General features: G+C 45.4%; 1 long non-coding RNA gene across 7 annotated transcripts; it reads right to left on the minus strand.

Moving 5' to 3' along the window:
- Positions 1–6614: 6614 nt before the first annotated feature.
- LOC149121894 (uncharacterized) lies at positions 6615–13674 on the minus strand. 7 transcript variants are annotated; one of them, XR_016221447.1, is made up of 3 exons: positions 12617–13674; positions 9297–9337; positions 6615–8177 (listed from the first exon to the last, which is right to left on the minus strand). It is a non-coding gene; the product is annotated as an uncharacterized LOC149121894 (long non-coding RNA). The 7 variants fall into 7 exon arrangements; XR_016221445.1 differs by having other exon boundaries at positions 11958–13674; XR_016221444.1 differs by having other exon boundaries at positions 11633–13674.
- Positions 13675–14115: the final 441 nt, after the last annotated feature.

Consider the following 14115-nt stretch of genomic DNA (forward strand, 5'->3'; position numbering starts at 1 on the left):
CAGGGTGTGGTGCCGGCACTTTCCGTAGTCCTGGAACAGAACAATGGAACGGGAGGATTGTTGGGTGGATTGAGGTGCCGGGTCCCTCACCTTGCTTCCACGCCCACTCACCAGAGTCTCCTCCGCTGACACTTCTCTCCAGAGGTGAGCTTTGTCTCTGAAATTTGACTTGGAATTTTTTTTTTTTGTATTTTTGATTATTCTCATCATGTTCATAACTTCCTCTACCTTCTTAAATGGCTGGAGAAAGTTTTTAACAGATATTTTAGCATGTGTGTTTGCTAAGCCTCTTACCTGCTTATTTCCGCATCTGTCACTATTCACTGATTATTTTTTTCTGGCTGTGGATTGCATTTTCTTGCCTCTTTGCTTGCTTGACAGATTTTTTTTCAATGCCATTTGTGAGTTTTTACATTACTGGGTGCTGAGTTTTGTTGTATCCCTTTCAAATTTTTTAAAAATTTATTTTGGATGCATTTCAGTTATTTTAAATAAATCTGAACTTCCTGAGGCTTGCTTTAACTAGGGGCATTACATTTTGATAAGGGAGTAAATTGATAAAGAAAACCTACTAATTCCAAATGTATGTAAATAGAACAACAAAAATTTAAAATACTAAAAACAAAAACTAATAGAACTGAAGCAAAAATAGAGAAAATTCACATTAGTAACTGGAGAACTCAACAGCTTTCTCTGAATAATTAATAGAATAAGTAAAAAATCAGTAGAATAGGGAAAACTTGAAAAGCATTATCAACCAACATGATTTGATTGACAATTACAGGACACTCCTCCTACAATCTTATAAAAGAGAAAATTAATTACCTAATCTTCCAGCTTAAAACACTGGAAAAAGGAAAATGAATACAAAGTAAATAACAGAAAAGAAACAATAAAACTTTAAACATAATTACGTAGGAAAAAGAAGAAAGATAAAGAAGCTGCCTGCTGAACACATCAATGAAATCGATGGCCTCCAGCTAGACTGGGCGTGCTGGGACCCCGGAAGACATTACCAGTTTTGTTACCAGTTTCAGGATGAAAGAGGTGACATCACTACAGACCTTATGGATGTTAATAACAAAATAGGGGAAAATTAAGAACAACTTTACATAAATAAACCTAACAACTTAAATGGAATGGAAAAATTCCTTAAAAGGATAACACAGCAGGGTTCTATCAAGAAAAATTATTGAGTGTCTCTTTAGTTACTAAAGATGTTAACTATGTAGTTAGAAAACTCACAGAAACACACACACAAACGCTCCAGGGCAAGGCAAATGCTATCAAGCTTCAATTCTCTGCACTCTTCCATAAAACAAGAACGGAGAAGAGATTTCTACTAAAGTCTTGGGGCCAACATCACTACTGTGTCCAAAGGAGACTAATGTTCAAGGAAACACCCTCAAACCCAGTTCTCCTCATTCAAATAAATACGCACACAGGTGCCCAGCAATGCATTAAAGGTACAATGTGAGGAGGCAAAAGTAAGGAACAATGAACAAGTGAACACATAGCTGTCTTACAGATTAGAGTGGAAGAAATAAAACTGTTTACAAAAATGTGATTTTCTTTGTATAATGATGTAAAAAGCCCACAAAACATCCAAAATTAATGCACAAAATCAATATACAATATGCAAAATCAACTGTATTTCTTTACATTAATATTGAATAATTTGATATTTAAAATGAAAACAAAATATCATTTACAATATTATATGTATATGAAATGCTCAGGGAAAAATAGAACAAAATATTTAAAGAATTCATACACTATAAAAACTACTGAGAAATTTTGAAAGACCTGAATAACTGGAGAGATATCCCATGCTTACAGACCAAGAGACTCGGTATTGTTAAGATATCAATTATCCTCAAATTGATGGACAAATACAATGCATTACCAACTACAATTTAAGCAGCTTTGTTGTTGTTGTTGTTTAAGAAATGGGCAATTGGATTCCAGCAACATCCAAAGCATTTTTTTTATGAAGCATAAATTGGAGGGTTTATTATGCCTGGAATCCAGACTTGTTATAAAGCTACCATAATTCAGACAGTGAGTGTGGCACTGGCAAAAGACAGAGTAACCATTCAGTGGAAGGGGACAGAGCTCAGAATCAGCAAACATGAAATTTGTCAAGATAATTCAACAGTGGGAATGATAAATCTTTTCAGTATATCTACTAGAAACATTCAATATCATCATGCAAAAAATTCTTGTATAACAAATGTTAACAAAAATAAGCATAAGTGTACCTTAAGTCATAAAGCAATTTTTAAAAAAATTTCAATGATGTTTGGGTGTGCAAAATTTTTCAGAAATAAGACACAGAGAGCACCAACTATTTAAAAGTGTCCATTCTGGACATAATTGAAATGTGAAATGTTTGCTCTTCAAAGGATACTTTTAAGCAAATGAAAAGTTCAGCTACAAATTGGGAGGGATATTTTCAAGACATGCATATATAAAGAATTGCTATAGAGATAATAAGATAATTCAAACACAAATAGAGGAAAGTTTTGGAAAAGGCATTTGAATGGCAAATTAGTACATAGCAAGGCGTTTTGCACCATGAGCTATGAGGGAACTATAAGTCAGTTCTTCGATACAACAAGACTGTGCACAGGAATACCTGAAATCGGACACGCAGCAGCCATTACGTGTTGTGAGCCTGTAGAGCAACCGGACACGTGTGCACTGCTGGTGGGCATGCAAACAGTGCACACGTTTCAGAATACGATTTAAAAAAAAAATAAGTGCGACCACACCTACCACATGACCTCGTCAACCCCTTTCTAGGTGTTTACTTACCCAAGAGAAATGAGAAGAGAGGCCTCTGCTTATAATGGCCAAAAAACTGAATAATCCAAATGCCCATCAGCTGGCCAATAAAACTGACTTAAAAAAAAAGCCACAAGGCAACTGGATTCAAACTGGTTGGAAACACACAACCAAAACATTAAAGACGGAACGTTAGAGTGAGCTGAAAACCCATCCCAAGTACTCAAAAATCAGAAGAATCTCACCAACTTGCACCAGAGCCATTAAGTATGTAAGAAAAAATTAAATTTACTTATTTTCCAGTAAACTTATCTTATCAAGCTTATGTGCAATAGGTGACTTTTCTAATGAGAGGATATTTTAATTAGTCTGCCACTTTTATATGTAAATGAATGTACAGAAACACTTTGTTCTCTTGAGTAGCTTCAATATGCACTCTCTAATCTTATTTACATTCTTAATTTGCTTTGCAAATTTTTCATTATCCACATAAAATTCAAGTGGTCACAAATTGGGAAGAGAAATATCGGAATTAATAGACTTTCCCTTATCTCACTTCTAGATTATGTTCTTCATGGCTTTTAGAGAGAGGACTGTGGCTGCACAGCCCCCCCAGAGCCTGCTAGATTCTGACTCATCGCACTTGGCCCCGTGTGTATCTGCCTTTGCCAGGCGTGCCAATGGCTTCATCCACAGCAAGTACCGATGTGACACGTTCCCCTTAGAGCTCGGGTCACACGTCACAAGGAAGGAAGAAAAGCGTAAGGTAGCCTAGCGCTGAGCCCCTCAGCTCCCAACACTTCCTGAATCGGGAACCTCTAGACTCACCCTGCGTGTAAGGATTCATTAATGCGCTATGCGGACTTCTCTGCCTTCTCCCTCTTTTTCCAGGGCTCTGGGATCCTCTTCCAGCATCTTTGTCCCGCTCAAGCCCTGCCACGTGGTAAGAGGGCCATTGTTGCACACCCTGCGGCACAGGAGTCGCCGGCCCCGTGTCCTCCAGTCCTGAAAGCCGGAGCTCCCTTGATGCTCACTGCCTGCGTTCCCTGGCCAAGGGAGCCGCTCAGAGCTGCACTGGGGCTGAACAAAAGCTTCGTGGCTGCCTCAGCTCACTCCGTGCTGCTGTGACAGGACACCACGCACTGGGTCACTTAGAGACAAAACCGACTAACGGCTCCCGGGGTGGAGGCTGTGGCATCTCTGGGCAAGGGGCTGCCCTGTCCGAGCCTCCTCCACTGTAACACGGCAGACGGCAGAAGCGCGAGAAGAGGCTGAACACAAATGAGGGCGCAAATGAGCTTGAGTCTCTTTCCCGGGGAAGCCACTAACCCCGCCGTGGGGCCCCACCCCCGTGACCTCACCTAAGCCCCATCACAGCCCGGAGCCCACCTGTGACCATCAGCATGTGAATTTGATGATTAAGCTTTCAACACAGGGACTGCTGGGACACGCATTGGAACCATAGCATAGCATTTATTAATAAAGTTTGTGCCTTGTGATGGACATACGCCCTGCACAACTTTTTATTAAGTTGGTGAAATAAAACTAGGAAAACAAAGCTATGACTTTCATACAGTGAGCAGAGAAGGCGTTGGTACTAGGAGGGCGGTGACAGTGAGGAGGGAGCCATGGCTCCAGGCAGGGCAAGAGAGCAGTAAGCAGGCAGAGAGGTTGGCCAGGGCCCCGAGACAGACGGTGTTTGCAGGCTGAAGGTGGAGGCCAGGGGTGGGATGAGGGTAGAAAGGAAGAGGGAGGACAGGAAGGAGATCGTAAAGGGTCCCAGCCAAGGTTAGCACTCTTGATTGACATCAGCTGGGAATGAGATGATGAACGCATCGATGATGACACAGCTTGCATTGTTTTGTGATTTACTTTCATTGTCTTTGGAAGGTAGAGAGAGACAGAGAGACATCTTCCATCTACTGGTTCACCCCTCAAATGCCTGTAGTAACGTTGGCTGAATCGAGCTGAAGCCAAGAGACCAGAACACAGTCCAGGTCTCCCACATGGGTGGCAGGTACCCCAGCGCTTGGGCCATCACCTGCTTCCTTCCGGGGCGGGGGGCGTGTTCTACATTAACAGGAAGCTGAGACTGAAAACACAGTTGGGATTTGAACCCAGGGACTCTGATATGGAATGCGGTCTTAACTACTGCACCAAATGTCCACTCCAATAACTTGTATTCTAGAAGGACCAAACCGTAATCAGATGGTGGGCTGCAGCCAGGGGAGGGGTAGCCAGGGAGGCCTGCCTGGAGGCTGTTGTGGTGGTCCTGGTTACAGGTGATTGAGGCGTGGACTCCAGTGGGAAAGGGCAGGGGACAAGAAGGGGACAATTTCCAGTGTCCTTAGAAGACGGTCATGTGGACCCATCCTGCTGCGGCTGCCTTAACTACCTCGAACGTTTATCTTTGCTGAGTTCTCACATACTCATGTCCATCTGGCTTGTGAGTGGCTTGGGGGCCAGTACCACATGGTCTTCCCTGGGCTCCTTCCAGGATTTGGCCCTGGGCTGGTGTCTGCACGACACCTGACATCTCTGCTCCACTCGGAGTCAAGCTCTGGCGCCCTGAGCTCCCACCTGCTCGCGGCTGCAGTGAACACTGGTCAGGTTCTTATTCACTGCCATTTCTGCTCTTAGCGTATTATTTCATTTAATTGTCTCACAGGCCCAGTGATGGATGTGATATTATCGCGTCCCTGTCTGAGCTGAAGAAAAGTATTCGTGACTTGTTCAAGGTCAGATCCCTGTAGGTGGGGCAGCCAGAGTTGGGACAGGTGCAGCCTTCTGGCTTCCGAGGGGCCTGTCATGGCTTGGTTCTTGGCCCTGTGCACCTGTCCCCATCCTCGTGTCCACTGGCCAGCAGAAAGCAGGGGAGAGCAGGTCAGAGACGTGTCCTTCTTGGTTTTCAGGGGATAAGCGTGTCACTCAGGGCTGGAGGTGGAAGTGTCAGAATTACCCGCGTTACCTTCCCACGCTCCGTCTGCCTCCTAGAAGACAATTCTGTGATCCAGAGGTTGGGTGGGGAGGGCGCATGTCCCAGCACTACTGACACCCCTTCATGTCTCCAGGAAGCAGGAAGCAACTGGGGTCCATCCTGCCTCCTCACCTGCCTGGGCCTCCCTCTGTCTCCCCACTCCTCCCACCCACAGATTCACTTCTGCCAGCTCAAGGCAGGGTGTGCTTATGTAACCTTGGCTCCACTGGGCAAGGTGTGCGCGGGAGGGAGGAGGCTGCACTGGGCCCTGAGTCTGGGCGACCTCAGGCGAGTCCTTGGTGTCCTTGTCCCATACAGCCCCACCCCGTCTCACACACCTGCTGGTGCACAGCTCTGATACCAGCTCCCTTCAGCCTGCAGGTGCCCAGAGCTGGACATCCCACCTGGCCCTTCAAGGCCCCCTCCTCAGTCCCTGGGGAAATAGGAGTGGGTGAAAATGCCCCCCAAGACACCCACATCATCACCACGCCTGTGAATGTGCCCCTCAGTGACTGGAGAGCAGGGACCTTTCTGGCTCGCCCAGGGGGCCCCTGACCGCCATCACACACTGGTTCACACGAAGGCTGCAGGTGAGACTTGACGCAGGTACGCAAGGGACCAGTGAAGGCGGAGCCAGAGCGGGAGCCGAGGAACAGGGTCAGCCCAGCATCGGACCCCCAGGAGCCAGGTGTCCAAGAGAGCACCTCGACCCAGCGTCTGGCCCCCGAGCAGTGAGGGAGTGGATCTCCGTGGTTTTCGGCATCCTGTGTGTGGTCATTTGTTGTTGTGCCGGAACCTCAGTGCCTGTGTTAGAGTCGACTGCCCGAAAAACGTCACCAAGAGACATCTCTTATGCAAACAGCAAGGGGAAGCTTTATTGATTATCCAGCATGCTGGGGCTGTCTGACCATACATGAACAGAGCAGCCCCGAATAACCAAAGGTTAGGGTTTATAAAGGCAAAAACCACAAAACCGGGAAGGGGGGAATACACGGTTGCTATGCACGGTTGCTATACACAGTTGCTAAAATCAAAAGAGAGTACATAAAATCAAAAGAGTATATGGTTACTGGGGTCAACATAACCTAAAACCTAATTGAAATTAATATTTATCATAATCTTGACAATACCAGTTACAATATTACAATTAGCAATTAGGACTTGACATTAATGTAAGACACAGACAAATCACATCTTTATTATTAGCCCAGGTAACCCAGGTGCAACCTTTCTACTTTTAAGCTTGAGCAGTCATGCTAGGGGGTTTTTGTGCATTGCCAAGGGTGATGTAGTGCACTGCTATTGTCCGACTATTTGAGATCATAGTTTCAGACCAGAGTCTCACAGTGGGGGGGTGCTTTCCCAGAATGCAGTCTCAAGTGCTCCAAAATGGAGTCCCTACTGCCAAGGTGCTACTCTGTCTTATTTTTTTACAGCTGTACCAGCAAGGTTTAAACCTGTAAGCTTAAGCTTAACTTTTTACACCTGCACATATACAATTTTAACTCTTCATTCCCCACTCCTTGTTGTGAGGATCTCTAATCTTAGAGATTTGTTTTTGTATCTTTTAATGTGACATATTGTTGTCTTATGACCATGTGTTTAACATTTTTAACTTGTTTCCGCACGAAGGTGATGAGTCTATTTAACACACAAGGTCCTATGGTTACAATTAGGAATAGAACAATTAAGGGTCCTGTTAGGGCTGACAGTAGAGTAGTAAGCCATGGGGACCGGCAGAACCATGACTCAAACCATCCCTGTTGAGTTTTCCTTTCCCGTTGTCATTTTTCCAGTCGTTTTTTGAGTTTGGCCATGGAGTTTTTAACCACCCCGGTTCAGTCAGCATAAAAACAACATTTTTTCTTTAGGGCCACGCATAACCCACCCCCATGAAAATGAGATTTAACCCCCGCCTGTTCTGTAATACTGAAATGCAGATACTGGGCTGCATCTGGGAGATTGTGGAAGATTTGTCAGGCAGAAGGGGCGGGCATCTCCACCTGGCAGGTTATCAGGTAGAAGGGGGCAGGGCAGGATGCAAAGGCCAGGCTGCCCGTGAAACATTGTCAGGATGACTGAGATGTAGATGCATATGCTGGACACATTAGGCCTTTATGTCACACACACATAAGCTCATAACTGACTTTCTGCCTAATATTTTCCCCTCAAGAGGTAATACCCAAAATTCTTCTTTGGGATTATGGATGGAGTTCTGTTTTCTGTAACTTCTTCGAAGCTGGCATGTGGGCGTCGAGGGGGATTTGGGTATTTCCTCTTGCTACCTGTCTTATGGTGTGCAACAGTGGCCTTGGAAAGACTGTACTGCTCGGTCCAGAGGGCTGCTCAGGTAGTCCAGTGGAATGGGCTGGAAGTCTTGCCTGATGACCATTTGGAGTTAGCAGCTTTTAGTCTGTTAGAGACAAAACAAATAAGGGCATTAAAAACACACGGTGTAAAGAGAAGCATCTATAGTCTCAGTACAGGAGTGGAGGGGACCACTTTCCCCTGGAACTGGCAGGGAGGGCTTTTTAAGTTTAATACTATTGGATAGACTTTTAAGGCCTGGCAGGGTGTGTGAGGCCCAGACCTATCCATGGGGTGCTGTTAAGAAAATTGTTAAGAGATGCAAATCTCCTTTAAGGGAGGCACCCTGTTGACTCGCATTACATGGCTGGACTAGGAGAGTTAAATAGGAGGCTGATAGAAATAGGCAACTTACATTTTACTGACCCTAAGCCATCCCCAGTAGCAGTGGCTGGAGCTGGAAGCTGGGCAGAGGCTGGGCAGAGCCAAAGGCTTTTTGGCTCAGGGCCACAGGGTCTGCGGTTCTGAACCAGGAGTCCTTCGACACCTAGGGCAGTTCCGTGTCCAGTGGCTGTGCTCTTGGCAGGGCCGACAGAAGGCATTTGCTGTTATGACAGCTGCTTGCCCAACGCCCTGGCTCCTTATATCAGCAACAGGTGCACAGGTTTGGGGTGCACTGGCCTTGCTGGGTCTCCTTGACGGCAGATCACGGTGTAAAGCAGCCATTGATTGGCCTGTTGCCCATCCATACATTGCTCCTGCTGCTAGCTTGCTCCTCATTCCACTGGTCTCTAATAAAGTGGACCATGGAGGCAGCCTCTATGATGCCAGTCAAGGGGGGTGCCCAACCCAACCCTGATTTTTGGAGATTTTTTAATATTAGGGTGAGCTAGAAAAATTATGGTCATGGGCAAATTCTGACACTTAGTATTTTCCTGCGAGTTAAGACTGTGCCCATGAGGAGAACTATGACCCTTTAGGTAAGATCAACTGTGGTGACCTGCTTGCATACTTTGAGGTCCTCAGTTTAACTTTTTATCTATTTTTTAGTTTGGTTTAAAAGGGGAGTTCTGCCCATTTAACGCGTACACTGAAAAATTGATCTAGTAGTTTAACCCCCCCCCCCCTTTTTTTTTTATGTTGTTTGGGGCCCTATACTATGGCCAGGCATTATTACAGAAAAGGTCAGTCATCCCTTAAATAAGGTCTGGGGATCAAACCGTACGTCACAGTGGAGAGTCCTGCAGAACAGTAGTAACTTCCCTTCTGGAAGAGAAAAGAGGAGAAGTGAGGCAGCAAGTTGGGTCTCTAGCCTGACTTTCTGGGCTTTTAGATTTAACTGGCAGTTTAACCAGTGTATACTGTGTAGCCTGACTTAGAGGAGAAATTGTGGCAGAGGTCTCTGCCATCCTTTGGCTTCCGGGTATTTACCGTGTAGCCTGTAGACACGAGAGCTTTCTTGGGTTTCTGGAACCCAGTTTTCTAGCATCTGCCACATAACCATAACTTAACAGAGACAGTAGAGTACACAATGGATTAACATGAATTTTATGTCTCTTGTTGTCGAATAAACCAGAAATAATAAAAAAAACCTGTATATAAGAGTTTACATAATTTAGGATTATTTAACAGAGTCAAAAAAAAAGAGCTTACAGGACCTAACTCTAGAAATGGCAGAGTAACCGAATAAGCAGACACTGTTAAAACAGACGTTACAGTTTTTGCAGAAACAGATTTTAAGATTTATGATTTAGACCATTTTTAGATATTTACTAACATTAGTACACTTTTTTTTTTTTTTAAACCCCATTGTTATAACAGAAGATTAGACTTTAATTTTAGGTCAGTGTAATTTTGGCATTAGCACTTAACTCTGTAAACAATATTTTAAAATTGTAAACATTTTAAAACTTTTTATGACTTGTTTACACCTTTTGAAACTTTATACCCGTAGTTTCTTTTACATAGCCTTGAATTGTCATGTATGGACAACCTATGAGAATACATGTTAACAAATTCAAACAGTTTTTTTTTATCAAATTTGAGATGTTAAAAGTATATATATTTTCCCAAGTTTTACTTAGCACTGATGCCTAGATGTCTTAAGACACTGAGTTATTAATGAATACCACACCATTATCTGAAATAGAAGTTAAAATTACATTTTTATGTTTTTAAGTAACATGAGGATAACACCTCCTGGACAGCAAACACTAGTGTATGTTTACAACTTTGAAAAGATCTTTCTCATTAAGAGAAACAAGTTTAAAGCATATCAAAGACATGTAAAACTGAGCAAGCAAGCCACTGAGCAAACCGAAGGGTGTTTGCATTACCTCAATTTTCTGAACCAATCTGCATTGGCTTACTTTAGTTAACAACATAAAGGCTTGTATACACAGAATTTACTCTTATTTTTATAAGACCACTTTAGCTGGAAAGCAAAAACATAAATACAGTATAGGTCTGACACCATTTATAACATTTTAATATATTTTATATAATTTGAATTGACCCAAGCAGCTGTTACTTTAACAAATTTAGAGTCTCATTCTTTGAGAGTTCCAGGGATCCGACTGGAAGCCCAAAGTTGGAAGACTCGGTTTAGAATTTAAGCTGTCAGAGAGTCAAACCATTTAGCCAAAATTAGTACATTTCTGATCAGTTGGGTAATTACTTAGACATTAAAAACAGATAAACAATGTAAACAAACTTTGCGCTGTAGTTTTTCCAATCAAGACTCATAATGGCAATAGAAAAACGCGAAACCTTCAAGACAGGTGAACGCTCTCAGATGAGTCAGGGACAGCAGCACAGAAAAGAGCTGATTATCAGCATATGAACCCATTGTTTAGGTTTTTATTAGCTGCAAAGAGAATAACCCATCAGCTTGGAAAGGGTTAATGGCTTAAGGTTCTGGCTCCCTTAGGTAAGGTCAGCAGTGGTATTGAATTGGAAATTCCTCCAGGAGAGGAAAAAGAAGCAGCCCTGGGGTGGGGGCTCTGCCTAGAGATATTTGGAGTGCAGAGAAAGGCTGTGGTCCCCCATTTACAGGGAAGACTGCACACACCGGGGCCTGGCAGGACTAGCCATGGGGTGTTGGGAACCTTCTATAATTTAACCAAAGCCAGATTAATTAGGACTACTGCAGACACTCAATTACAACAGATAGTTAACTTTAGCTCTTTTCCAGATTTAGTCCTTAGGCAATCAAAGCTTAGCAACAGTAATAGTTTACAAAAAACTTTTAAGACGCACCAGAGCTACCATAAGCTGCAAAGACGGAAAACTTTTTACCCGGTTGGAAAGGGTTAACAGGTAACAGGTAACAGCTTTTCCCCAGGTGGAGAGACCTGTGGAATTTCCCTCTCCCTTTCTCCTCGCCAGTGGTATAGGAATGGAGATGAGGAGAGCAAAAGAGTGGGGGAGGGAGCCCCCCCCCCCCCCCCCGGGAGGAGGAGGAAGGCAGAAAGCAATGAAGCTCCTCATGTCTGGGGGCTGAGTGGGGTTTGAAATCTCCTATCACTTAAGGTTACCCACTACCTAGTTGTCTGAGTTTACCTGGAGGGCCAATATTAGCCTCGACCGAAGCTAAGCCCTGCTCGCGTAGCAGTAGGCAGCGTGACCAGGCGTCCCTCCGAGAGAGAGACCTGGTCCTCGGGTCGCAGTCCGGCCGCCGGGAAGCCAAAGCGAGCTCAGGGGGTCTCCAGGCTCTCAGCCAACTGCCCTTCCTAATTTCCCTCCCGTTCCTTACAATCCCTCTGGAGTTTCGGCCGTAGCTAAGCCGTGGCCGGGGGGACTCCGCGTTCTCGGAGAGCTGTGGGGTGCCGGACACTCAACGGTCACTTCCACAGATCCGGTCCCGCTTGAGGGAAGGAATACTGACCTCCGATGTCTTCTCAAAATCCCGGTCTGAGTGCCCTTGACGGCCAGGCAAGAGAACGGCCTCTTTCACTTGGCGAATGAGTGGTAAATGGAGAGCCCTCCGGGGGGCCAATCCACTCCGAGAGCTGGCCATTCAGAGGCACAGAAAGACTGTCACTTTACCTTCTTGACTGACAAAGAGAGGTTATGTGCCCGGTCGCTTACCTACTACCAATGATTCAAAGTTAGAGACAAAGGTGTAGACACAGTCTGGCCCATGTTAGCAGACAACACAATGTACACGAACAGACAAACAGTGTAGAGAATCAGCACACAACAACCACACAAAGTGTCCGTAGAGGAACTGAGATAAACTACTGGTCACGACGATGCTGGCAATACAAACACAGACTCTGGAACCGCCTCAGAGCCCTGTGCCCATGCCGGTAATACAAATGCAAGCTCCGGAACCACTTCAGAACCTACAAATGCAGACTCCAGAACCACTTCAGAGTCACGCGACCATGCTGGCAATACAAATGCAGATTCCAAATCTACCAAACGGGAGCCATCACAGCACCCCATACAATGCTAAATGACAAGAGAATACAATCAACAAACAACAAGACAACCAACAAAGCACCTTACAACTACAAAAGACTAATAATAAGAAGGCCTTACCGGCCACCCCGTCTGTGCTGGGAATGCAGACTCCACGCCTGCCCCGTCGGAAGTATCTGGGCGTCCCCAGCCTTCCTTTGTCCTCCTGAGGCGTCCCTCAGGGCCGTAGCCTGTGGCCCCCGGGCACGTCTGCCGGCCACAGCCAGGAAGGGCTCACGCCCTGTCCCAGCAGCTACTACACCAGCACAGTTCCCAAAACCCTAGAGCGCTCACAAACTACCAAAATCCAGAATGAAGAGACACAAACCACAAATAAGCCGGCCGACAACACAAATAGGCGCCTGCACTTACCCCGAGAGATATCTGTTGGAGACGTCCGCAGGCAGCAGTCAGATCTCGCTGGGGCCTCCAAATGTTAGAGTCGACTGCCCGAAAAACGTCACCAAGAGACATCTCTTATGCAAACAGCAAGGGGAAGCTTTATTGATTATCCAGCATGCTGGGGCTGTCTGACCATACATGAACAGAGCAGCCCCGAATAACCAAAGGTTAGGGTTTATAAAGGCAAAAACCACAAAACCGGGAAGGGGGGAATACACGGTTGCTATGCACGGTTGCTATACACAGTTGCTAAAATCAAAAGAGAGTACATAAAATCAAAAGAGTATATGGTTACTGGGGTCAACATAACCTAAAACCTAATTGAAATTAATATTTATCATAATCTTGACAATACCAGTTACAATATTACAATCAGCAATTAGGACTTGACATTAATGTAAGACACAGACAAATCACATCTTTATTATTAGCCCAGGTAACCCAGGTGCAACCTTTCTACTTTTAAGCTTGAGCAGTCATGCTAGGGGGTTTTTGTGCATTGCCAAGGGTGATGTAGTGCACTGCTATTGTCCGACTATTTGAGATCATAGTTTCAGACCAGAGTCTCACAGTGGGGGGGTGCTTTCCCAGAATGCAGTCTCAAGTGCTCCAAAATGGAGTCCCTACTGCCAAGGTGCTACTCTGTCTTATTTTTTTACAGCTGTACCAGCAAGGTTTAAACCTGTAAGCTTAAGCTTAACTTTTTACACCTGCACATATACAATTTTAACTCTTCACCTGGGGCCACGTTGGAGCCTGCTGGTCAGGCCTCCTCGGAGACAGTGGCCGGGGCTTAGGAGCCCTGGTCCTGCCTGACGAGCTCCTGGCTGCACACATGCCCACTGTAGGCCCCCAAAGCCTCAGGCAAACCCTGCACTGAGTGTAAGAGCAGTGAGGGCGGCAGGCAGCGTCTGATTGCATGGAGCTCACATCCCCGCGGGGGACGCGGCACACAAAGCAGACATTTAAACAAGATGACTCCAGAGGTGTGCACAGGAGCCCGGGGCCAACTCCCCCAAGCTGAGAGACAGCCTCCTGGGTCATGACACTGCGAAGTCCCGGGGCTCAGCCAGCGTCCGCCTCCAGGGCAAACGCGACTGCGCAATCTTCAGCTTTTCTCGTCCACTCTGCCTGCCCCGCTTGGCCTGTTGCAAATCCACCGTCCACACCGGCAGCAA

This window comes from Oryctolagus cuniculus, chromosome 15 (assembly GCF_051225735.1).
Source record: "Oryctolagus cuniculus isolate XC-2025 breed Fujian yellow rabbit chromosome 15, ASM5122573v1, whole genome shotgun sequence".
NCBI lineage: Eukaryota > Metazoa > Chordata > Mammalia > Lagomorpha > Leporidae > Oryctolagus > Oryctolagus cuniculus.